The following is a 21,624-nucleotide window of genomic DNA, read 5'->3' as shown; positions in this document are numbered from 1 at the left end:
TACTTGGATTCTGAGCCGGGAGGCACTGGCAGGAAGCTTCCCCTCTCAGATGCCCACATAACTCCTAAAATCACACCGAGTGCCCACTCGGCTAGCAAATTAACTTCTGCTCTTAGCTGTCTGTGACCCTTTGCCCATTCATGCCCTTAGCCAATCTACCTAGAGGGGAGTCAGATCCATTTTTATAGAGCAGGAAAAAGAGGGGTTGGAAGACTTTTCCCAAGACAACCTGTCTCCCCCTACCACGCCACTCCATCACCTGACTCTCGCCAGTTTCAACCCTGTTCTAGGCCATTCCCTGTGAATTCACTCCATCCTCTGGGTCACAGTAGAATTGTTTGAAGGGATACTTTTTATCTTCTGGGACTCAAATCTCACTCTGAAATGCTTGGCTTTCTTTTGGCTCTGTGCTTTAAATTTTGTCTCTGGTTCACTAGTGAGAAAGTGGTTTTCATTCATTTCCTTGGGTCCTTAGCCACTGTCTCCACCACCCCACCCATCTGGTCAGCCTGGGCGAAGTTATAAAAAGTAGAGTGAGAGCTAGTGATTCTTTGGTCAGCCTGGGAGAAATAAAGCAGGTAACAGGCTTTCTCTGGACAGATCTTCTCAGGGCTTCAGACTCCCTACTCATCAAATCATTTATTCATGGGAAAAAAGGGAGGAGGAAGGACAAGAGACTCAAAAGACATACCATCCTGATGCAACGTGTGGACCCTGTTTTAATCATGATGACAAACCTAATGAAAAAAGTCATTTTTGAGACACTTGGGACATTTTAATATGGATTAGATATTAGATGATACTAAGGAAATATCGCTCATTTTGCTAGGTGCAAAATGGAATTAGGATCATGCAGGAAAATGTCCACACTTTTGAGATGCCCACAGAAGCTTGTAGGAGTGAAATGACATACGGTCTAGATTTACTTTAAGATGCTTTCATAACAACAATAACAAAAGGGATGGATGAAGCAAGTGTGGAAAATTCTTGACAGTCGTTCCACTCGGTGATGGGTTTTTAGGAATTTGTTATCCCATTTTCTTTATATACATGCATATTTGAACATTTTAATTTATTGGATGTCTACTGGCCCAGTGCTGATATAAGAAGGCAATCCCAAATAGTGTATGGGTGTCAGGGGCCGCATCTAGCACGAAGCAGGCAAGTATAGTGTCAGAGACAGTAATTCTTAACCTTCACCCGCTTTACGGAGCACTTTAGAATACAGTGAAGGTAAGGATGGGAGATGTAGGATGAATGCAATACACAATAATCCCTGTCCTCCTCGAATCTCGGTGCAGGTAAAGATGAGGTCATAGAGAAGGGAAATTTGTCTATTTTCTCTAGAAGGAGAGGGAGATTTGGTTTAGCCTTTTTCCTTGGTGAGTCGACCCAATCCCACTTCGAAGCAAACAAGAAGCCTATAATTTGACCACATTGGTGGTCAAATTAACTGGCTTTAATAAGTTCCAGATCCACCTAATTTTCCATTCCTCCCAGACCAACATCTGTGTAAACACAGAAACCCCCAAGCTGGGACCATCTCTCTTGGGCATGGAGCAGATTAACAGGGAAAGGAACCGTGTGGTCAGGGGGCCTCAGATTTTGCCTCCGTCCTCTGGCTTGTAGGGAGAAGCTCGTGGGAATATCCTGAGGCTTTCACCATGGACAAGGGCACAGAGGGGTCTAAGGCTGTCAGGACTTGAGAAACAAATGCATACTTGGAACAAACTGGCAGCACTGAGCTTGGTAGCTTTAGTCATGTAAAAATGAAAAGATGAAATAATCTCTGTGTAGGGAAGTTAGGTGTTCAAGCCAATTGACAGAGGCCTTATCCACCATATGAAGCATCCAAAGAATTTAGTACCTGATGCTAAATTTAGAAGACTTTGGAATAGGCGACCCTTTGGGGAATAAAAATAAACAGAACGGTGCATCTTTTGGTGGCCACACAGCTGTCTGTAGTATCACCTAATGAGGAGACTCATAATAACATTTCATGTTTGCAGATTGCTCTTTTCCAAATGCTTTGACATCTATATCCTGACAGCAACTCTGTAAATTAGGTAGGACAATTACCGTGATTCCTAGGTAAGGAAATTGACCTGTAGACAACTGTTCCAACAAGGCTGTTGGCAGAACTAGAACTAGAATTGGAGTTTCTACCACCCACATGTGGTCTTGCTTCTACTCATCTCTATTTTCCTTTAGCTGAGAAAGCAGAACTCCTCCTCTAGTTTTCTTTGCCTGTTTCTTTTTCTTTTCTTTTTTTTAAAATTTGGCCGCGCTGCGTGGCTTGCAGGATCTTAGTTCCCCCGACCAGGGACTGAACCCACACCCTTGGCAGTGAGAGCGCAGAGTCCTAACCACTGGCCCGCCAGGGAATTCCCTTCTTTGCCTGCTTCTTAATGTGACTTTCCTTCAACTTGGAGCGGAGGGTCACCAGTACTCAGAATGCCCTGTGGCCCCAAAGACATCATTGATCAGTTCTGATCAGGTGCTCAGAGGGTTCAGGAACAACTGATCTTTGTCTCACTGTCACTCTCCTTGCTTTTTATTTTCTTATTCCATAACCATTCCCCACAATGAGATGCTCATTATAACATAGCATAACATAGTATAACAATAATAACAGCATTTTAGATTCAACAAAAATAAATGGGTAATCCTTGCTGTTCAGGAGTAATGCCTTGTACCTTAAACTCTTGTGGCTAAATCCAGAAAGCTCAGTTTTGACTAAACCCAGAACTGAATTATTGGGTTTATTTGAAGATATTTACCACATTAAAATAAATATTTAACCTATATCTCAGCCTCTGCACCTTCCTATTGATATAACTATCAATAACATCTAGAAAGAGCCTAATATAATTTAGAGAGTCTCAAACTTGGTTGCGTATTAGAATTACCTGGAGAGCTTTTTAAAAATGTGATTGTCTGAGCCTCATCCCCAGAGATTTTGTTTTAATTGATCTGGGGTGGAGCCTCGCCAGAGATACTTAAAAAAATCTTCCCAGGGTTTAATTTTTCTCTGTGCACACAGTATGCCACAATCTTGATCACATCTGCCTTCCATTCTTTCAATATGTAAAAAATTGAGTCACGATTAATGTTCTTTAGTCGCTTGATTCCAACTCCACTACAAGAAATATTTGAAAAAGGCATTGTAGTCTTTACCAGAAACACAGGACAAAACTGTCTCTCTTATTTAGTGGCAAAAAGGAATGGCTCTGAGAATCTTAGGGTTTAAAAGAAAAAATTTTCCACTGTTGTAAAGACTCAAAAGTAACTGCCTATCAGAACTGGAACTCATGGTCATCTAATCTGTTTTCCAATTGTGTGCTGACAAAACAAACGAGCCTTCCATCTCAGGGCTGCTGAGACCAAAGAATTCAGCCTGCCTGGGTTTGTGGCCCGGCAGTACCACTTTATAGTGTATAGCCTTGATGGGTGGCTTAACCTCTCCAGACCTTAATTGCCTCATCTGTAAAATTGGGAAAAGAACGAAACTCATAGTTTGCTGTGAAAATTAAATAGGTTACTGAATTAAAGTGCTTAGAACAGTGAATAGCATTCGCTATTCTTATCGTTACAATGATGAGGATGTATTATCAAGTTGTCTCCAGTTTAATGAGGTCTGGATGGAGACTTCCTGTGCATCTCCCAGAGGAAAAATCTTTCAAAGGAGGTTGATTTCCTGAGCTTTATAATTTACCTAGGATCTCATTTATAGTACTGTGCATTCTCAAGTCTCTTGAAAGTCGAATTAGCTGAGCTAGGCTTCAATTAGAGAGACTATATAATATCTGCAGAGGGGGTAAAAAAAACAGTTGATTCTTCCTAAATAAAAAAATGCAGTTGGTATTAAATATGGCACAAGATCCTAGGATGTTTTACCACCAAGCAGGCATTTTTAAGAGTTGATCTTCTACGGTATGATTTGTGAGCTCTTCAGTGGACGCCCTCCAGACAACCAGCTGCTCTGAACATTTTCTTTTTTGAAGGATGTCATTCACACTGTGTGTTTCTCAAACCTCATCCCAAGACTTTGGAATTGAAAGTACAGAGAACATTAAATGTGGGTGCTGAGTACAATCCAATGGGATGAGAGAATGTGGAATGCGGACTGGGCAATGTCTTTACAAAATGGCATGCATTCACGTAAGAATGTATTTTGATCCCTAGGAGGGACACATTTTTCTCTGTACCAAAAATATATCATTTGGCAGGACGGGTTTATTGTTTCCGAGTCAGCAGTGTGGGTGTTCCAGCCCCAAGAGCAGATGCCCTCCAACTGTTCAGCTTGGGGTATTCAGGGTAAAGAGAAAAAAGGGGGCAACAGTATGGACAGGTGGTTGGACACAGCCAGCCACTGCACCCCCTGCCCTCCTGCCGCCTTCCAGAGCTGGATTTCAGACCACGCTGTGTGCCACAATTAATATTCTCAGCAGGGAAGGGCGGTATCAAATTTATCAGTTATGTTTCTGTTTGCACTTCCAGAGTCAAGGAAAATGGTTTAAGTGGGAGCATTTGTCTTAGTAAATGAGAATACACTTAAACTTAACACATGTGTACATATGTTACGTATTTCCTGAGAGTCAGCTCAGAGACAATGTCATGCCATCACAGCTCTAATGAATAGAGGGTCTTAAGTTAGACAGAATCTTAGAGATTGCCACAGTCAGTGTCTTTGTAAGCAACAGAGAGAAGCAGCAAGTAAGCACAAGGGTGCAGCAGGATCCAGAAGCTTAAACACACACGTGCACACACAGATACCTCAAGTCGTGTGGTGTGTGGTTAGATCATCAGTCTGCAGTCACACAATTGGTGTGAATTTCCTCTTTGGAACAATGACCTCTGCTCAGTTTCCTCTTCTCTAAAATGGGGCTCATAACATTTACATCGTTAAGTTATTGTGAGGATTAAGGGACATCAAGCCTGTAAAGTATAACGCCAGGCACGGAGTATACACTCAGTAAAACAGATGCCTGCAACCACCGCTACCATCATCATCAACATCAAGGTCAAGGATATAAAGACAAATGGCCTTACCTAAGCAATGAAAGTTTTATGTTTTTATGCTCTTCTTCATTTTGCTAATCAAGTTGGTCTTGCTAAAACCTAAGATCTCAAGTGCTGAATTCTGGCACTGTAATAAGATTATCATGAAGTTGCAACTCAATTGTCTCAGCCGGCCTCCCCTGTGAGAACGTGTAGGCAGGGAGGAGTCACCCTCAACTCCTTCTGCTAACCTTGCCTGAAGACAAAAATCTGATTATGGCATGTAAGTTTGCCTTAGAAAAGTTGAATCTCTATTTTTTTTTTGTCCAAAACAGAGCAATTGAAGGCCAACTATACATATTTCTTTTTCTCTTCATGAAGTTTCCTTTGATTGCTCCTTTTGGATCTTTAGGAGAACTTGATGGAGGGATAAGAAAATAAGAGTGAAGGTCGACGTGCAAAGTGTCGACTTTTGAACTTCACTGCAATGCTCTGGTTTAATGAGCTCAAATTAACCTCCTCTGTGTCAGTTCCCACAAAAGACATTTCTTTTATAATTCATCGCTGGGGGAATTGGCCCTCCGAGGAACTGCTGTATTTCGCATGTCCATCTTCCTGATAGCAGTAACTTCAGTGATAACCGAATATGTACCCGTTTTGGTCTGGCTACAACGAAGTTCAGAGCAAAACTTGCTGCTCAATTGCAGCATAAACATTAATTTTTTAAAGTTAGAATATTGACTTTTCTGAGCTCCTTCTTTTGATACTTATTCTCTTTTTTAATTGTGTATTATTGTAACCTGTCTAAAATGTCTGAAAAGTTATGGAGAATAATTTTTTTTAATAAACTTTAACCAAGTCTTGTTCTTCTCCCAATTACCATAGATGAATTCCAAGAGGCTTTAACGGCTATCTATTGCTTGACAAAAGTCACAAGGATATTTCCATCTGTGTCCACTCATCGTCCCATAATTTGTTCCAGCTGTTTGTTTCGGTTTTAGTTTTTGGAAGCCACTGGATCCCAGAGGTTCCAGACAATGAGGAAACTAGCAATCATTATTATAAATCTCCCATAAATCTTGATAAACGAAATAATCATCATTCCCATTGAATTATTCCCATGAAAGAAATTTTACTCAGGCTAACATAGGGCCCATGAAGATAATTTCTCTTGCACTGATTTGAAAAATGGGCACTTCTGGAAAAGATCAAACAGGAGTTAAGTCAGGGAATCAAAGCTTTTGTTTGGAAAATGATATTCAAATGTAGTCAGTCCAAATCTGAGAACTCTACTTGTGATGCAAATCAAAGGCAAAAAATACTTCTGTTTAACAAACCAATGCAATTTTGCATATCACACACACTGGTTACCGCTTTAAGTCTTTTCTGAAAGAGGGATAGAAGGGTGAACCACGCATGGATTAACCAGCTCTGACACTATTCATTTCCTTCAACTGCAGGTAATTATCCTGTATAATTCTCCTATGCATAAATTAAACTGCATGAATTAACAATGATCTTGTTTTCCTACATTCAGTAATTACGACAAAATTGATCAAGGGACACTTTACATGTGGGTATGGATTAGACAATAGTCCTTCTAAAAGGGAAGGAATGACTCCTTTTTTCTCTCAAGTTTGCTCTTTCTCCATTTCCCTCCCCTTTCGTGGGGTTTTCAGATCAGAGGCATTGCGAAGGACAGTTGTTTGCATGAGGAAGGGGAAGGCTTGCCGCGGACACGCATCACTTATCAGGATGCATTGTCTACTCAGAGGAAAAGTGTCTGTTTCCCTGTGATCGGGTACCTCTCAGCACAGGCACACTGCTTACTTAGCGGGACTAATGAACCTTTTGGCTGGATGATGTGAAAAAGCTTCTCAGTGATTACAATAAAATCCTGAAGTGTCTCATTAATGCCTTGATATCAGCTAAGACTCTCAACCTGAAAATTGCATGGACCATCTGAGTACTGAGTGACTAAGCCAAGTGATCTGGCAACCACACTCCAGCTCAGTTCTGTGGGAGAACTCAGGCTTATGGAACATGCTACTAACCGGCAGTTATAGGAACTCTGAATCTGGGGTCTTTGTATATTTACATCCACAGCTACAGCCCAGACTGATACCAGGCGGCCCGGATTTAAAACTGTACTCTGTCTTTACTAATTTTGCTGAACCTCAGTTCTCGCATCTATAAATTACAGATGGTAATAGTAATTACCTTGGGGTCACTGAGAGAATTCAGTGAATGAATACATGTGCCTGGCACATTGGAAATGCTATTAAATGATAGCTATTATTATTAATATTATTATATAAAACATTTTATTTAGATTCGATGTTTCACTACAGAAGAGGGGCTTTATGTCAACATGCGATATGAGATACACGTGGACACATACGTAATTCAGAAATTGGGTTTATTTTTAAAAATTGCAATGGCTTCAGACTTCCCTGTGCCTTCATTCAGTATCACATAATTTACTTAAGGGGAGAAGATGCAAGGAACATCTTTTTTGTACATAGAATCTACATGCAAGGTCTACCTGCACTTATTTCCCCCCAATTAGACTGTAAAGGAGTGAGACTCATTCCTTAAATGAAAACTACACATTCTTTCAATATTTTTTCTCAGTACCTCTAGCTTGATAACTGTATATTCACATATATGAAAGCACCTTGAGTTAATGTAGCCCCTTAGCCTCTTCTTGCTTTGGCTGTTTTCTTCCATCAGTGGTGAAAGAGCCATTTTGCAATATTCAGAGCCAAAAAAAAAAAAAAATTTACATATGGAAAATATATTAATGTGAAGAAACACACTTTGAGGATCTAAAAAAATAATAATAAATAACCCTTAAAAAAGAAACAGCACATGCCATTTCTATCCTATTTTAGGCCAAAGACCATTTGACAAAATTCAAAGGGCAAGCTTTTTTAGGGATGTCATGGGAGCCTGCAAAGGGAGCAGTTCCTGACCTTTCTTATGTCATTATCCGGGCAGGTTTCCACTTGCAAAATACAGTGTCAAACTGACATCATTAGTCAGGTAATAAGAGAAAATAGTCATGCTTCAGGCTCTCAATGAATTGGGCTTCAAATAGGCCATATTTTGGTGACTGAAGATGGTGGGCAGGCAGAACAAATCACCCCTCCCTCTCTCCAGCTTAACACTGATTTTGCTACAAAGGCCAGTTGAATGGATGTTCTGGGGTGGCAGACGCCAAATGGGAGTGAGAACAGCTCAGCACTAACCCAGCCTCTTAGACACACTGGCACCGTGATTTTGGACAAGACTTTTGTTTTGTTTCCTAATTGGTGAAACCAGGGACATTAATGTTAGCCCTGCCTACATCATGGGGTTCTCTGGTTGAAATGGGATAATGGATGTGATGAAAGTTGTTGAAAACTGCAAAAACCCGCAGAAATATAAGGTACTATGACTTAGACCAATGTATTATTATGTACCATTTCCGAGGGGACCTTGAACTTGAACTTCAGGAGCAATAAACTTTAGGTATCAAGGAAGGAGGCATGTGCAAAAAAGAAGTGGTAGAAAAAGAAAGAAGAGCAGTCAGCCTGCTGGGGAGGTGGGCTAACACTCTTCATTGTGTGTTAGTCCGGCTATGTTTCATCTCGTTTTTTCCATCTCCTAAATGGGTCCCAAATTTGATGACACTCCCCAAAGTAAAGATTTGCAGCACCTCTACCTGCCACACTGAGGCAATTCTACTTTCAAAAGAAGTTACCGGGAGTCTTGCTTATTCACATGTTGAATTAGCCAGTATGAAATTCTTTCTCAATGCTACCAATTCCCCTTTTCCTAAATGCTCCCCCAATAAACCAACCAACAAACTGCTTCTGATACATATTTTAAGAATGAGTTTCTTAGGCCAATATTCTACAGCAAGAGAAGGTGGGCTTTAGATTTGGTTATTCTACTACTGACAACCGTCACACTATTTACCTCACAGTGAAGAAATTTGATAGGAATAACACAAGATTGTGGTCTTAATTGACAGTTTTTCTGCATCTGACAGCCTGGACCAATCCGATTATTTATTGCTGCGTGACAAATCATCCCAAAATTCAGTGGCCTAAAACAACAAGAGTGAGTCAGGAGTCGGGAAGGGCTCTGCTGGACAGTCTGGCTCAAGGTCTACCATGCAGTCAGTTGGTGGCTGGACATGGAGCAGTAGGGACCAGAGAAGCTGGGTACTGGCCAGGCATCTCTCTCTCTTCTTGTGATGCCAGGCCTCTCCATGTGGCTGGTTAGTTTGGGCTTCCTCACAGCATGGCAGCCTCAGGATAGTCAGATAGCTTACGTGGTGGCTGATAGCTTCAAGAGCTAGTAAGAAGCTGAGTTATCTTTTGTGATCTAGCCTTAGAAGTCACATTCCCTATTAGTCCAGAGAGCCAGGTTTTTTGAGGCGAGAAACAAAGGCCTCATTTCTCAATGGGAAGAGTATCAAAGTCACTGTGTAAGAAGGCCTGTAGGGTGGAAGATACTGTTGAGGCCATCTTTGGAAAATATAGTCTGCCATATAGACTGACTGTATAAAGTTGAGATAAGTTGTAGAATGTCAATAATTATCCCTGATACTGATACTTACATACAATCTCTCCTTACTACCACCCTGCCAGCGATAGCTAACAGATCAGATAGTAACTTCTAGTTCGGTAAAACAGGCAACTATTCTGATGACTTCTCTTCCCCTCCCCCTTGTGCCTTAATGACTTAATAACACTTGTTAAACTTCCTAAAAATCTCAGGCATCCAATTCTGTTCTGCCACATTTACATGCCTCCGTCCCTCAGGGCACTGTGCATATACACCTGTGGCTCCCCGGCTCCCCATGTGCTCCCACGGCAGCTGCACTGGATATGAGTGACTGGCATTCGATGTCATTCCAACCCCATCTTGGTGCCTTCCAGTACCGAAGCCCAGAAGCTGAAAACATTTTCGAGAATCCCCTGCAGCTCAGATTATGCACATGATGCAGGGGGCCTCCACCAGGTGTACTTGCCACAAGATTTGATGGGGAGGCTGTGGGTATTAGTTTCCTACGGCTGTTATAACAAATTACTACAAATTTAGTGGCATAAGGTGACACACAATTATTAGCTTACAGTTCAGGAGGTTAGAAGTCTGAAATGGGTCTCACTGGGCTAAAGTCAAGGTGTCAGCACAGGTGTGTTCCCTTCTGGAGACTCCAGGGGAGAATCCATGTCCTTGCTTTTTCTAGCTTCTAGAGGTCACCCACATTTCTTCTCTTGGTGCCTCTTGCTCCACCTTCAAAGCCAGCAATGTTGCATCTCTCTGACCCTTCTTCCACAGTCACATGACCACAGCTGGGAAATGTTCTCTGCTTTCAAGGACTGATGAAATTAGCCTGGGCCCACCTGGAGAATCCAGGATAATCCTAAGGTGCTTGACTTTATCATATTTGCAAAGTTCCTTTTGCCACGTAAGGTAATCTCTTCATTCACAGGTTTCAGGGATTAGGACATGGATATCTTTGGTGGGGTGGGTGACGACACATTATTTTGCCTGCTATGCTATACTTCTGCCTTTTCTGTTGTCACCACTGGCAACCACCTTCACGGACTGTCTGGCTTTTCTGTGGTGCCTTCCTGGCTGGCTGTTTCCTGATCGTGGCAGTGGCAGCCTCGTTCTGGAGACAGTAGCTCCCTAAATCAGCCGGCAGCGTCTTGATTACTGATCAGGCAGTGACTCCATTACAACACGACTTTCAAAGTTGTTACAGAAAGCTCGACCTAGAGTGTGTTTCCCTGGCCTTCCTGACCTGACAATTCCATAAGTCATTTTATATCCTTTCTGCTGAGTGGATTCTGTTGTCTGCAACGGAACCCCGATGCATGTTCTCAGTGCTATATCCCTGTGTGTGTCTATCTCTCTCTTTTCTAAGCTCCACATATTTCTGAACCATCACCAAGACAACACTAAATTACATTACAATTTCGGAAGATACGGATCATTTCAAAGTGGCTAAAACGCTGCTAAATAACTTTATAAATGAAAAGGATGGCACTGCCGTTCAAGGGTTACCTGGTACTTATACTGGAATCTTCACTTAGGGAAGTTAACCTTGAACCTCCATATATCAGCAGGGTCACATTAATTAGAAGGTAGACTGTCACAGTTAAGGCCAAGACCAAGTCACTCTGGGCCTTCATATATGGCAAAAAGTAGGGAAAGCAAATGCTGTACTGGGAATAACCTCTCAGGAGTTGCACTAGCTCCAGGAAACTGTCACTTTGGATTTATTCCCCCTATTAGGGGAAGGAAAAACCGTGTGCCCTTTGTGTTCATCTGTATTACTTTTGTATTTGTGAGGTACCCTCCCCCCACCCCGCTCTTGCCTCTCTTCCAAAAGTCCTCCCAGAAGACAAAGACAGAAGGGGACCAGCTTGAAGAGAATGGAGTCATTGTTCCTTCAGTTCCTTCCTGAACAATTTGTTTGAGAAGGAATAGATCACTTCCAGTGCTAGAGGTGAAAGCCACAGCATTAAACCCCAAAGACGAGTGACTTTATTATACAAGAGTTACAGGACATGGTTCTTCTGTACACAGGTTGTTTTACGGGATGGTCATCGCCAGCCTCGTTTTAGCACCATCACCATTATTAATAGCCTTGTTTCATAATCGTGCCCATCTGACCTTTGCCAGGCACGCCGCCTCACTATCGTGAACTTTCCTACCTTCAGTCTTGATCTTAAATCTAGGTCACAGGCAATGAATTCACATTTGATGCCTATGATTTGCTAGGCAGCACGCAAGCCCTGAGGATCCAGGAACGAACAAAATAGACCTTCTGTGCCCTCAGGGAGCTCACCGTCTTCCTAGTCTTCTTATCTGGTGAGTCTTCCCTTTTCCCTTCCATTTATCTGTAATCTTACCATAGGCACGGATGAAATCTTCACTGGCTACTTCAAACATAGCCTTTCTCTCCTTCCTCTGACCTCTCACAGCCCTATTTCTAGGGTGACCAAACCGGAATCCTTCTGAGTGAAAGGGGTGCTATTAATAATTATGTTGGGCTTCCCTGGTGGCGCAGTGGTTGAGAATCTGCCTGCCACTGCAGGGGACACGGGTTCGAGCCCTGGTCTGGGAAGATCCCACATGCCGCGGAGCAACCAAGCCCGTGAGCCACAACTACTGAGCCTGCGCGTCTGGAGCCTGTGCTCCGTAACAAGAGAGGCCGTGACAGTGAGAGGCCCGTGCACCGCAATGAAGAGTGGCCCCCGCTTGCCGCAACTAGAGAAAGCCCTCGCACAGAAACAAAGACCCAACACACCCAAAAATAAATAAATTTTTAAAAAAAAGTTAATAATTATGCTGCAACAACAGATGTATACAGGGCAAACCAAGACGTGTGGACAGCACTCTGTCCAACACAGTTGGGTTCTTCCTCCTTCTCTACCAGACCGTGCACTTCCTAGAAGGTATAATCAATATCTTACACTTTTATATTGAATGAAAAACCTAACTTTGGCCAGATCCCAGTAATCCCTTAAATTACAAAACACTGAGGACTTGGACTTCCAATGCACCTCAGAAATAAAAATACTTGTTAATCACTTTATTATATTTTTGAATGCTAAATGGTGTGAAAAACATTCCCTTTGTCTAAGACTCTGCCCTCCTTGGTCTGGCAGAGAGCTCGTTTTGATCTTATGAAATACAACATAGAAATATTGCACCTCATTTGCTTTCACCGTTGAAAAGAAATCTAATTTTCTTTTTTAATTAGTGTGATAGACATGTGAAAACATTCATCTCCTCCACGCACTGCTCATCAGTGTCATGTAAACCATGCGCACAAGAAAATAAGTCGGAGTGGCTTCTTTTCTTGATGGTGTCCAGGGAGGCCACCCCAGCATTGGGCCATGTGTAAAATGATCTTTTCTACATAGCCGGCCACATTCTGAGAAAAACATCTATTATTATTTGGGAATACTTCCAACTAAGGTGGGATGAGTGTACAGTGACCAAAAAACAAAAAACAAAAACAAAACGAAAAAGCCGACAACAACAAACCTTGGCCATTCAGCCAGAGAGGAACTTGGTGGCCTCAGAGGGGAGATAGGAAGAGGGAGGAGGGCGTGTGGGTGTTTCGATATTAATTCATTCAAGATCTGTGCATTGAGTGCTTTTGTTTAGTTGAAGCGGCTGGAAGGCCTCCACGTGCACAATGGGGAGGTTTTCATTTTCAGGGGGAAAATGTTGTGTGGAGAAGCTGTCTAGAAGGATGTGATTTTGAAAGCGGAGAGGAATGAAGCCAAAGGAGGGTTCCCTCCAGATGAAAAGGCACATAGTCATAATCATTCTCCTTTGTTGAACAGATCTTTCAAATAATCACTGTGGGGTGTTTACATGACAACTGCTTTACAGAGCCATCCCGTGTCTAGGTTTGCCTTTGGGGAACCAATTATGTGCTGCTGGCCTATCTGTACCTCCTCTCCCCACCCCCAGCCCCAATTCCCTTGCTTCACTGTCTGTTTTCAGCTGGTATTCTTTTCTGGTTGAATGGCCACAAACACAAGCTGTCTATCTCCTCCAGCTCGTGGAGTTCAGCTTGGCAGATGAAAATAGCCTTGGTAGAGGAGCTGTTCAGAAGCACGAGGCCCTGCTCATGGCCACCAGGGCAGAGAAGGCCCAAGCGGAAAGTCAAATCTGCCATCGCCCAGAGGAGCACCCACTGCATAAACAAAACGGACTTTCACTTTACCGCCACCTCCTCCCAAGAAAAGGCAGAAACTGGTTTTAGACTTCTGACTTCTTTGCAGAATAGAAACAAGACAGCTTTTTATCTTTTTTCCCCAACCCACTGAATGAAATGAACAGTAAAAATAAAACACTGTTTGCAAACGCTTCAACCCCAGGGACTGTTGTTCGCCCGATTCTACCATTTAATGTGAAACGTGCGGGCTGCGCCGCTCACCCTCCAGAACTGCCTTTGTCTGTGTTTTAGTCTCTTCACACCAAGGGGTGAGCCAATAATCTGTGAATTAACCCAAAATATAGCAGGGAAGTGACTTGGTTATATTCAGAAGTGAGCATGTGGTTGGTATCACAGCTGGGCTGTGGGGTTTAACTACACCAGGGATGTATTCATTTAGCAACCTCAGGCTTAGGGCAGGACACCTGGCCGTCATCGGCAGGGCCCCAAGTCAATGGACTTCAATACTAAAGAGTAGAATTTGATGTGAGTTTAGCTACCAACACCTGTAGATATAAATATCTCCTTCCCAGGCCCCTTGGTTTCTCCAGGTCACCCTTGAAAAGGGATGGGTCCCTTTTCTGCTGGAAATAATTTGACTTTGCAGTCAACAAAAAGAAAGAGAGCCATTGTTGGCACTTGTGTTCGGGTACCCAGAATTCTGTGCAAGTCCCTAGTGCAGGCTTTTATTAGCTTTTCCTCGCTCTAGCTTGGTATATCTTTATATTTATACATAAGATAAAATATCTAAAGCAAAAATCTCACACTGGATTTGCAGAGGAAGAGAGAAGCAGCACCCATTGGGCGCCTTTCGGAAAAGCAACATATGCAGTACAGATTCTCCAGGATTCAGGTTTTCAGATGCTTGGATGCAGCAGATTTTTGGACAAATGTATCACCTTCCTGGGGAAGAGACAGGATTAGGCAGTATCTCTACTGAAGGGGGAGCTGGGCACAAGAGGCTGAGCCTGAGGGCTGGGCTACCAGGGGCGGTGAAAAGCAGGGAGGCCCTTTCCTCTAGTGGCTGTTACCCTGAGTAGACACACCCCTGCGATTTGCTCCTACGGAAGGTCAGCCACTGGCTGCTTCCTAATTAACCACTGGAGAGTAGCCTGATGATGCTCCTTCTTGAAGAGTTCACAGCTTGACATCCCTTGCTTGGAACAGCAGCTAAAACAGCCTGATGGAGACACAGTGGAGGTGGAGGGTGGGTGGGTGGGGATCAGAGGGAAAACTCAGAGGCTGGTCCAAAAAGGCTGGAGGAGGAAGAGGAAGAGGGGAAATAGGTGAATAGGAATATCCTGGGGTGGGGGTGGGTAGGAGGAGAGGAACATTCTCAGAGCCAGATAACCCTGATAGAAAACAAAAACGAAGACGTGATCACGTGTCAGATAACAAAGGGGCAAATGCTCACAGAAGATGCCCAGTCCCATACGGAGCGCCAAGTATAATCTCTTTGGGAATGGGGGCGACGATTAGTCCCAGCCCTAGAACTTCAACCAACTGCGTGGCTGTGAGCGTGCAAGAAGTGGGGAGCAGGGAGGAAAGACGGACCCAACATGTTTTCCAAGACAATCATGATTGTTTCCCCCGGAACCAAAAGCTTAAACGTTTCCTCTCTGTCACTCGAGCAACACGTTGGTATCTTCAGGATAAGAACCTTCCACGCTGCCAACATCCCCTCTGCACCACCCCCGCCCCTCCCCCCAACAAAATCCGCCCGGTTATCTTGCTTTTCCACTTGCTCTCTTGCTCCTGCGGGAGCTGTCACTTCGCACGAGGGACTGGCACAGCGCTTCTGCCACCTTAACATCGGGATGGCTTCCGCTTGTCTAATTTCCAGCAGCACCTACTCCCTTCTAACATGAGGTTCTCTATCCGCTCCCCACTACCCTGGGGGAGGGGGGATAGGAGGGTACAGTCTCGCGGTAACAGAGTTGCAGATGCTTCTCTTCTCTAGACCATCTCCCAAGCCACAGAAACTTGCAGGGGTGCTCCGGCCCTCAGGTGTATCATCACCCACCCCACTCCCACTCCCCCCACCCCGTTCTTCCAGACACTGGTTGGCATCAATGCAACAGATTTCTCCTTCTTGCCCCTCCTGCCAATTCTCATCCTCCCCCTCCCCCCCCCGTCACCCCACATTGCCAATTTGTAATTCAGACATGCGGGGATGAGGCTGGTTCGTTGCCAAGCTGAATCCGGGCAGCCTGGGAGCAAGTTGGGACCCCAGAGACTGCGATCTCAGCCCTAAGCTGGACTCCCCGTGGGCGCTGAGAGTGCCGGAAGTCGTTCGGTGGCAGCCGGCAGCTCAGGACCCGCATCCCGGGGCGCTCTCACCCCCCCACCCCGCCCGCCACAGGGCACCTAACGCCCGGCCACGCGTGTCCTAGCCCCAGAAATGCTCCAGCCGCCGGGCACTGCCGGGGGCCCCTTACCATCTTCTGGGCCGGTCCCTCCACTCTCCTGGGCATCCCTCGGTTCTGACTGCAAAAGTGCTTGTGCCCTGCACCGCTCGGCAACTTCGCGTCTCTACCCTGTGGGCATCAGAGACCCGAACCCTCCCAGACGGAGGAAGCCGAGGACGCCTCAGTCCCAACGGCTCCTCAACAGGCAACACTCACGCGAGCCGAGGATACCCTCGCCACACAGACCTCACTCGGGTTGTCAGCAAAATCGAGCAAAAAAGAACAAATAAAAAGGTGCTCATACCTAAAGACGAAGGCTCCTTGTCATGACAGGAGGACACTTGAGGTCTCCGGCTTAGAATAACAGCCTCCGTGCCAATGCAATGCCCCGGGCCGCCCGCACCTCCGGCTTTGCAGCTACCCTGAGCGCGCTCACTCGGCTGAAGGGACAAAGGGTCGCGGGAAGCAGTCGGGTCCCCGCGTCCAGGCCCCGGCGCCGGCGGCCCTCCCACGTCGGCTCCCGGCAGCTGCGGCGCGGGCTGAAGTTGCGGGGCCGGCAGCGCGTGGAGCGAGCGCGGCGGCCGCGCGGGGGGCGGGGAGCGCGGAGCGCGCGGGGGGCGGGGCTCGGCCGAGGGGCCGGCGGCGTCACCCGGGCGGGGAGGGGGCGGGGGAGCCAGATGCTTGACAGTTACTTCAGCCCAACTCCGAAGGGTGAGCTTTGCTGTCTGCGTCCAGCGGGTCGCCGCCACGCCGAGCTCCTTGGCACTAGCTGGTGTCACCGCTTTGGAGTTCTCCTTGGAATTCGCGCAGGAGACCGAGTGTATCGGAGGGAGAGGGCAGGGGAGAACAGCCGAGGCCATGAACGGCCCTTTCAGCTAACCTTTTGGTACTTCAAAGAGAGGCTGTGTATTGAAACAATGCGCTGGGGCGACTCTGGTGGTGGTGTGTGTGTTTGTGTGTGTGTGTGTGTGTGTGTGTGCGCGTGTGGTGGCGGGTGAAGTTGGTTGCCCACGGCATGACGTTTGCTTTGTATGGGCTCTCCTCTAGGGCCTGTTTGAGCAGAGAGATCTCATAACAATGGGGAGAAACAGAATTGTTTTTTTTTCTTTTAATTTTGTTTTGGTGGATTTGAACTATATATATAAAGGTTTCCTTTAGGAAAGTGTGGATATGACACACAAAGACATTCCATAGAAAGAGTCTTTGGAGTGGAAATTGTCCAAGACAGGGAGTCTACAAAGACCCAGAGACAAGGTCTCTGCCTCCGTCCTTAAATAGGGAATCCCTTATACCTCAGTTTCCTTATGTGTAAAACCACCATTCTGAATAAATTGTGTACGTAGAATATGTTAAATAGAATGGTACTGCAAGGTGCATCCGCCCTCCCCAGCTTGAAATTCAGTCACCTTGTGAGGGAGTAAGAGTCGATGAACATAGATATGAACCAAAAGGGAACATTTGAGGACACTGTGTCCTTATCCAGTTGTGATAAGGAGACTGCATCCTCAGGCCTGGACTCTAAGCCACCCAAATCATAGCCTAATCAATGACATCATAACCGACCAATGATACAACAGTAGGAGCAGAATGCGCCTGATGCCTAGAAAGGGCACCCCAAAGCAAGCTCTGGTCACTGTGTCTCTGCCTTCGACCATGAAGGGCAGCCTGAGCGCTGAGTGCCTTGACAGGCTGAACACTTCATGACAGCTGGATTTTTCCAGACACCCACCTCCCTCTGTCCTTCTTCCAACTTACTAAATAGTTTCTGACAGCACTCAGTCTTCCCACATACACTTTCCTTCAGAAGAGAAAATGTGTTGAGCACATGATACGAACATTCCAGTCTTCCTGGCAACTAACTCCTCGTATGTGTTCGATATTGGTATTCTGGTCAATATACGTGTCCCTAGTGAGTTTGGTTGACTTGACGTAATCCTTATGGTGCTGAACACTACAGTTCATTGGCTATCTTCTTTCCTCTGTAAAAAAATCTTTATTGGAGTATAATTGCTTTACATTGTTGTGTTACTTTCTGCTGCACTCAAAGTGAATCAGCTATATGTGTACATATATCCCCATATCCCCTCCATCTTGAGCCTCCCTCCCACCCTCCCTATCCCACCCCTCTAGGTGCTCACAAAGCACCGAGCTGATCTCCCTGTGCTATGCGGCTGCTTCCCACTAGCCATCCATTTTAAATTTGATAGCGTATATATGTCAATGCCACTCTCTCACTTCGTCCCAGCTTCCCCCCCACCCCGTGTCCTCAAGTCCGTTTTCTACGTCTACGTCTTTATTCCTGCCCTGCCACTAGGTTCATCAGTACCGTTTTTTTTTTTGTTTTTTTTTTTTTCCCATTGGCTACTTCTTATACCCTAGATTCTGGAGCAGATACTTTAGAAGCACTGTATCATTTATTCCTGACTATAAGTCTGCAGTAGGTATTATTGCTCCCATTTCATGGATGGGAAAACCAAGATTCAAGGAAGTTAATGTGAGTTGTCCAAGGTGACACAATTGAATCAACTTTAGATACATGTGCAAAAGCTGGGTTTTGGCACCTGCAAACATGGGTGGTAGTGGCCCCACTATCCTGTCTGTCATAGATCCTTGTTCTTCTCTTCATTCTGGACCTGGGTTCATCTCTGTTGTATCCCTGTTGATACTTGACAGCTGAGCCCAGGTTTTGTGGGTATTTCCTTACTCTCCTTTCTCACTTCCTTTTACCTATCTGATGAATCCCCCAGTCCTTTTCAGCATCAATAAATCTGAAAGTCACAAAGGTCCAAACAGCTGCACAACTCCCATAGCACCCCTTGGCCTCTTGGTAGCTATTAAAATGGCCATAAATAAAACTGCTATTGAAACATTCATTCATACAATAAGTACTTGTGGAGAACTGAGAAAGGGACAGGAGATAAAAGAAAGAATGCTCCCCCCACCCCCACCCCTCAAAAAGATTACAACCTAAATGGCGATAATGAGATCAAGAATGGGAGCTGAATGACATTGTTTAAGACAATGGTGAAATAGACCACAAGGCCAAGTAGGATTAAGTCAAATGATACACTCATCCCCCCCACCCCTAAGTAAGCAAAACCAGCGGGAGAGAGAGGATGGAACCTGGATACTCTTCTTAAAAGATAGTTAGAATTAGGGCAAGTGAAAGAGAGGCAGTTCTAAAGGTAGATTGAGGCACTTTACAGAGGACTAAATGGGGTTCTAGGAAAGATCTGCACATAAACAGCTTAGAGGGGTATTCAAGGCCCCACAGTGGGGCCTCATCAACTCATTCAGTTCATGGCTTTAAGTCATGTTCATGTGCTAAAGATTCCCAGATTTACATTCCAACTCAGAACTCTCCTCTAAGGTCAGATATCTGAGTACCTACCTAAAATTCCTGTTAATTTCCTGCTGGCCAATTCTTGATTCTCCTCCCCAAAAACCAAACCTGGTCCTCCCCTATACTTAACCATCTTAGTTAAAAAAATAAATAAATAGCACCAATATCCAACCAGTTGCTAGAGGGCCAGAAATCTAGAAGTCGTTACTGATGCCTCTTTTTCCTTTACCTCCCACACGCAATTCATCAACAAAACCTGTTGCTTTTGTCTCCAAGACACTTCTCATTCTTGGTTACTCTCTCCAGCTCTACTGCCATCACCCTTGTCTGAGATCCTTCATCTCTAGCCTGTATCGCTTATCTCCTTGCCTCCAGTTTTCCCTTCCCTAGAATCCATTCTCCATTGTGGCGCGCCAACTTTAAGATGGTCCTAAATGATTCCCACCCCCTAGTATTCACACCCTTGTGTAATCCCTTCCCCATGAGCGTGAGTCTAGTGACTTACTTCTAACCAATAGAATATGGCAAATGGGCTGAGATGTCACTTTCATGATTAGATTATAAAAGGTTTTGACTTCTATCTTGCTAGCTGAATCTGTCCCTTGTTGGCTGCGATAAAGCAAGCTGCCATGTTGGAGAAGCTCATGTGACAAGGAACTGAGGTCCTCTGTTCAGTAGCCCACAGAAACTGAATCTCGCCATCATCATGTTAGCTTGAAAGTGGATCTGTCCTCAGTCCAACCTTCAGATGAGACCCCAGCCCTGGATGACACATTGATTGCAGCCTGAAGCTAAGCTGTGCCTGGACTCCTGACCCACAGAAACTGTGAAATGATAAGCATGTGTTGTTTTAAACAGCTGAATTTGTGACAATTTGTTATCTAGCAATAGATAACTAATACAGAAAGAGTAATCTTTAAAAATAAAAATTATGCTGCGGTCACTCTCCTGCTTAAAACCCTGCCTTCATTCCACATTTATTATAGAATAATATCCAAACTCCATGCCAATGCTTACAAGACCCTGGTGAGCCAATCCCTTCTAGTCCTTCCAGCCTCACTCATGCCTCTGGCTTCCCTCTTACTAAGCTCAGGTTTACTGACTCAGGTCACAAGGGTCTTCTTTCAGTTCCTTAAACACGCCAAGTCACTTCTAAGAGAGTTCTTCCCTGACCACCCACATCTTTAAGTATATCCTTCCCCTCAGTTATTCTTTTTGAATGCCCTGTGCCTTTTATAGCACCAATTGTAAATTGTAATGGTTTTCTTTACCTTTTTAGTTGTTCTTTGTCTCTTTTTCACTGGACTGTGAGATCGTAAGGGTAGAGACTGTTTCTGTCTTATATACCATATCCCCACAGAGAACAAGAGCTCAATAACTACTTACTGAATGAAAGATGAATAACTCTGCCATTCTGGAGCACACCTGTACTCTTACCTCGATCTTTTTATTACCTTGTCAACACCGCCACCCCCCCCAGCCTATCTCCATCCATGTAGCCTTCACCCATTTCCTAATAGCCACATCTATTCATCAAGATCCAGTTTCAGTACTCTAGTTTGCATCTGTTTTTCCCAGATCTCTTGCCCCATTCCCTGCCCTCTCACTTCAGAACTTTCATAACGTCTTAGCTCTTAACATCTCCTGAGATGCTGGGCACCTGCCACCTTGTATTACAGCTATTTGTGTAGAGTCGGATAGTTCCAAACATTTCTCCATTTACCTCATTCTAGAGATAGAGGCCTGGAAAGAAGCACAGATATGCAGGAAAAGTCTTGGGAGAAATAAGAGCTACTGCAGATTAGCATCAGAGCTAATAGGCTACCTAGGAAAAATCTGGGGGGTGGGAGCAGGGTTTAACACCTCCCCTGGAGAGAAGCAGACTTTCCATTTCCCCACTATATTAGTCTGCTAGGGGTGCCATAACAAAATACCACAGACTGGGGGGCTTAAACAACAGAAAGGTATTTTCTCACAGTTCTGGAAGCCGGAAGTCCAAGATCAAGTTTCTGGCTGATTTGACTTCTGGTGAAGGTTCTCTAATTCATCTACCTCAAAAACTTCACTGGTCAAAGCATTCAGAGATTCCCTGGTGAAGCCCTTAAACCTCATCCAGGGAAACAGTGAAGGCC

The 21,624-nt window shown here is 44.7% G+C and overlaps 1 protein-coding gene across 2 annotated transcripts in view; it reads right to left on the bottom strand.

Annotated features, from left to right (window-relative positions):
- The window catches only part of RIPOR2 (RHO family interacting cell polarization regulator 2), a 206,947-nt gene that overhangs the window by 67,752 nt on the left and 117,571 nt on the right, over positions 1-21,624 (bottom strand). The window lies entirely within an intron of this gene.

This window comes from Eschrichtius robustus, chromosome 12 (genome assembly GCF_028021215.1).
Source record: "Eschrichtius robustus isolate mEscRob2 chromosome 12, mEscRob2.pri, whole genome shotgun sequence".
NCBI classification, from domain to species: domain Eukaryota; kingdom Metazoa; phylum Chordata; class Mammalia; order Artiodactyla; family Eschrichtiidae; genus Eschrichtius; species Eschrichtius robustus.
This window is presented reverse-complemented; position numbering and strand designations above follow the sequence as displayed.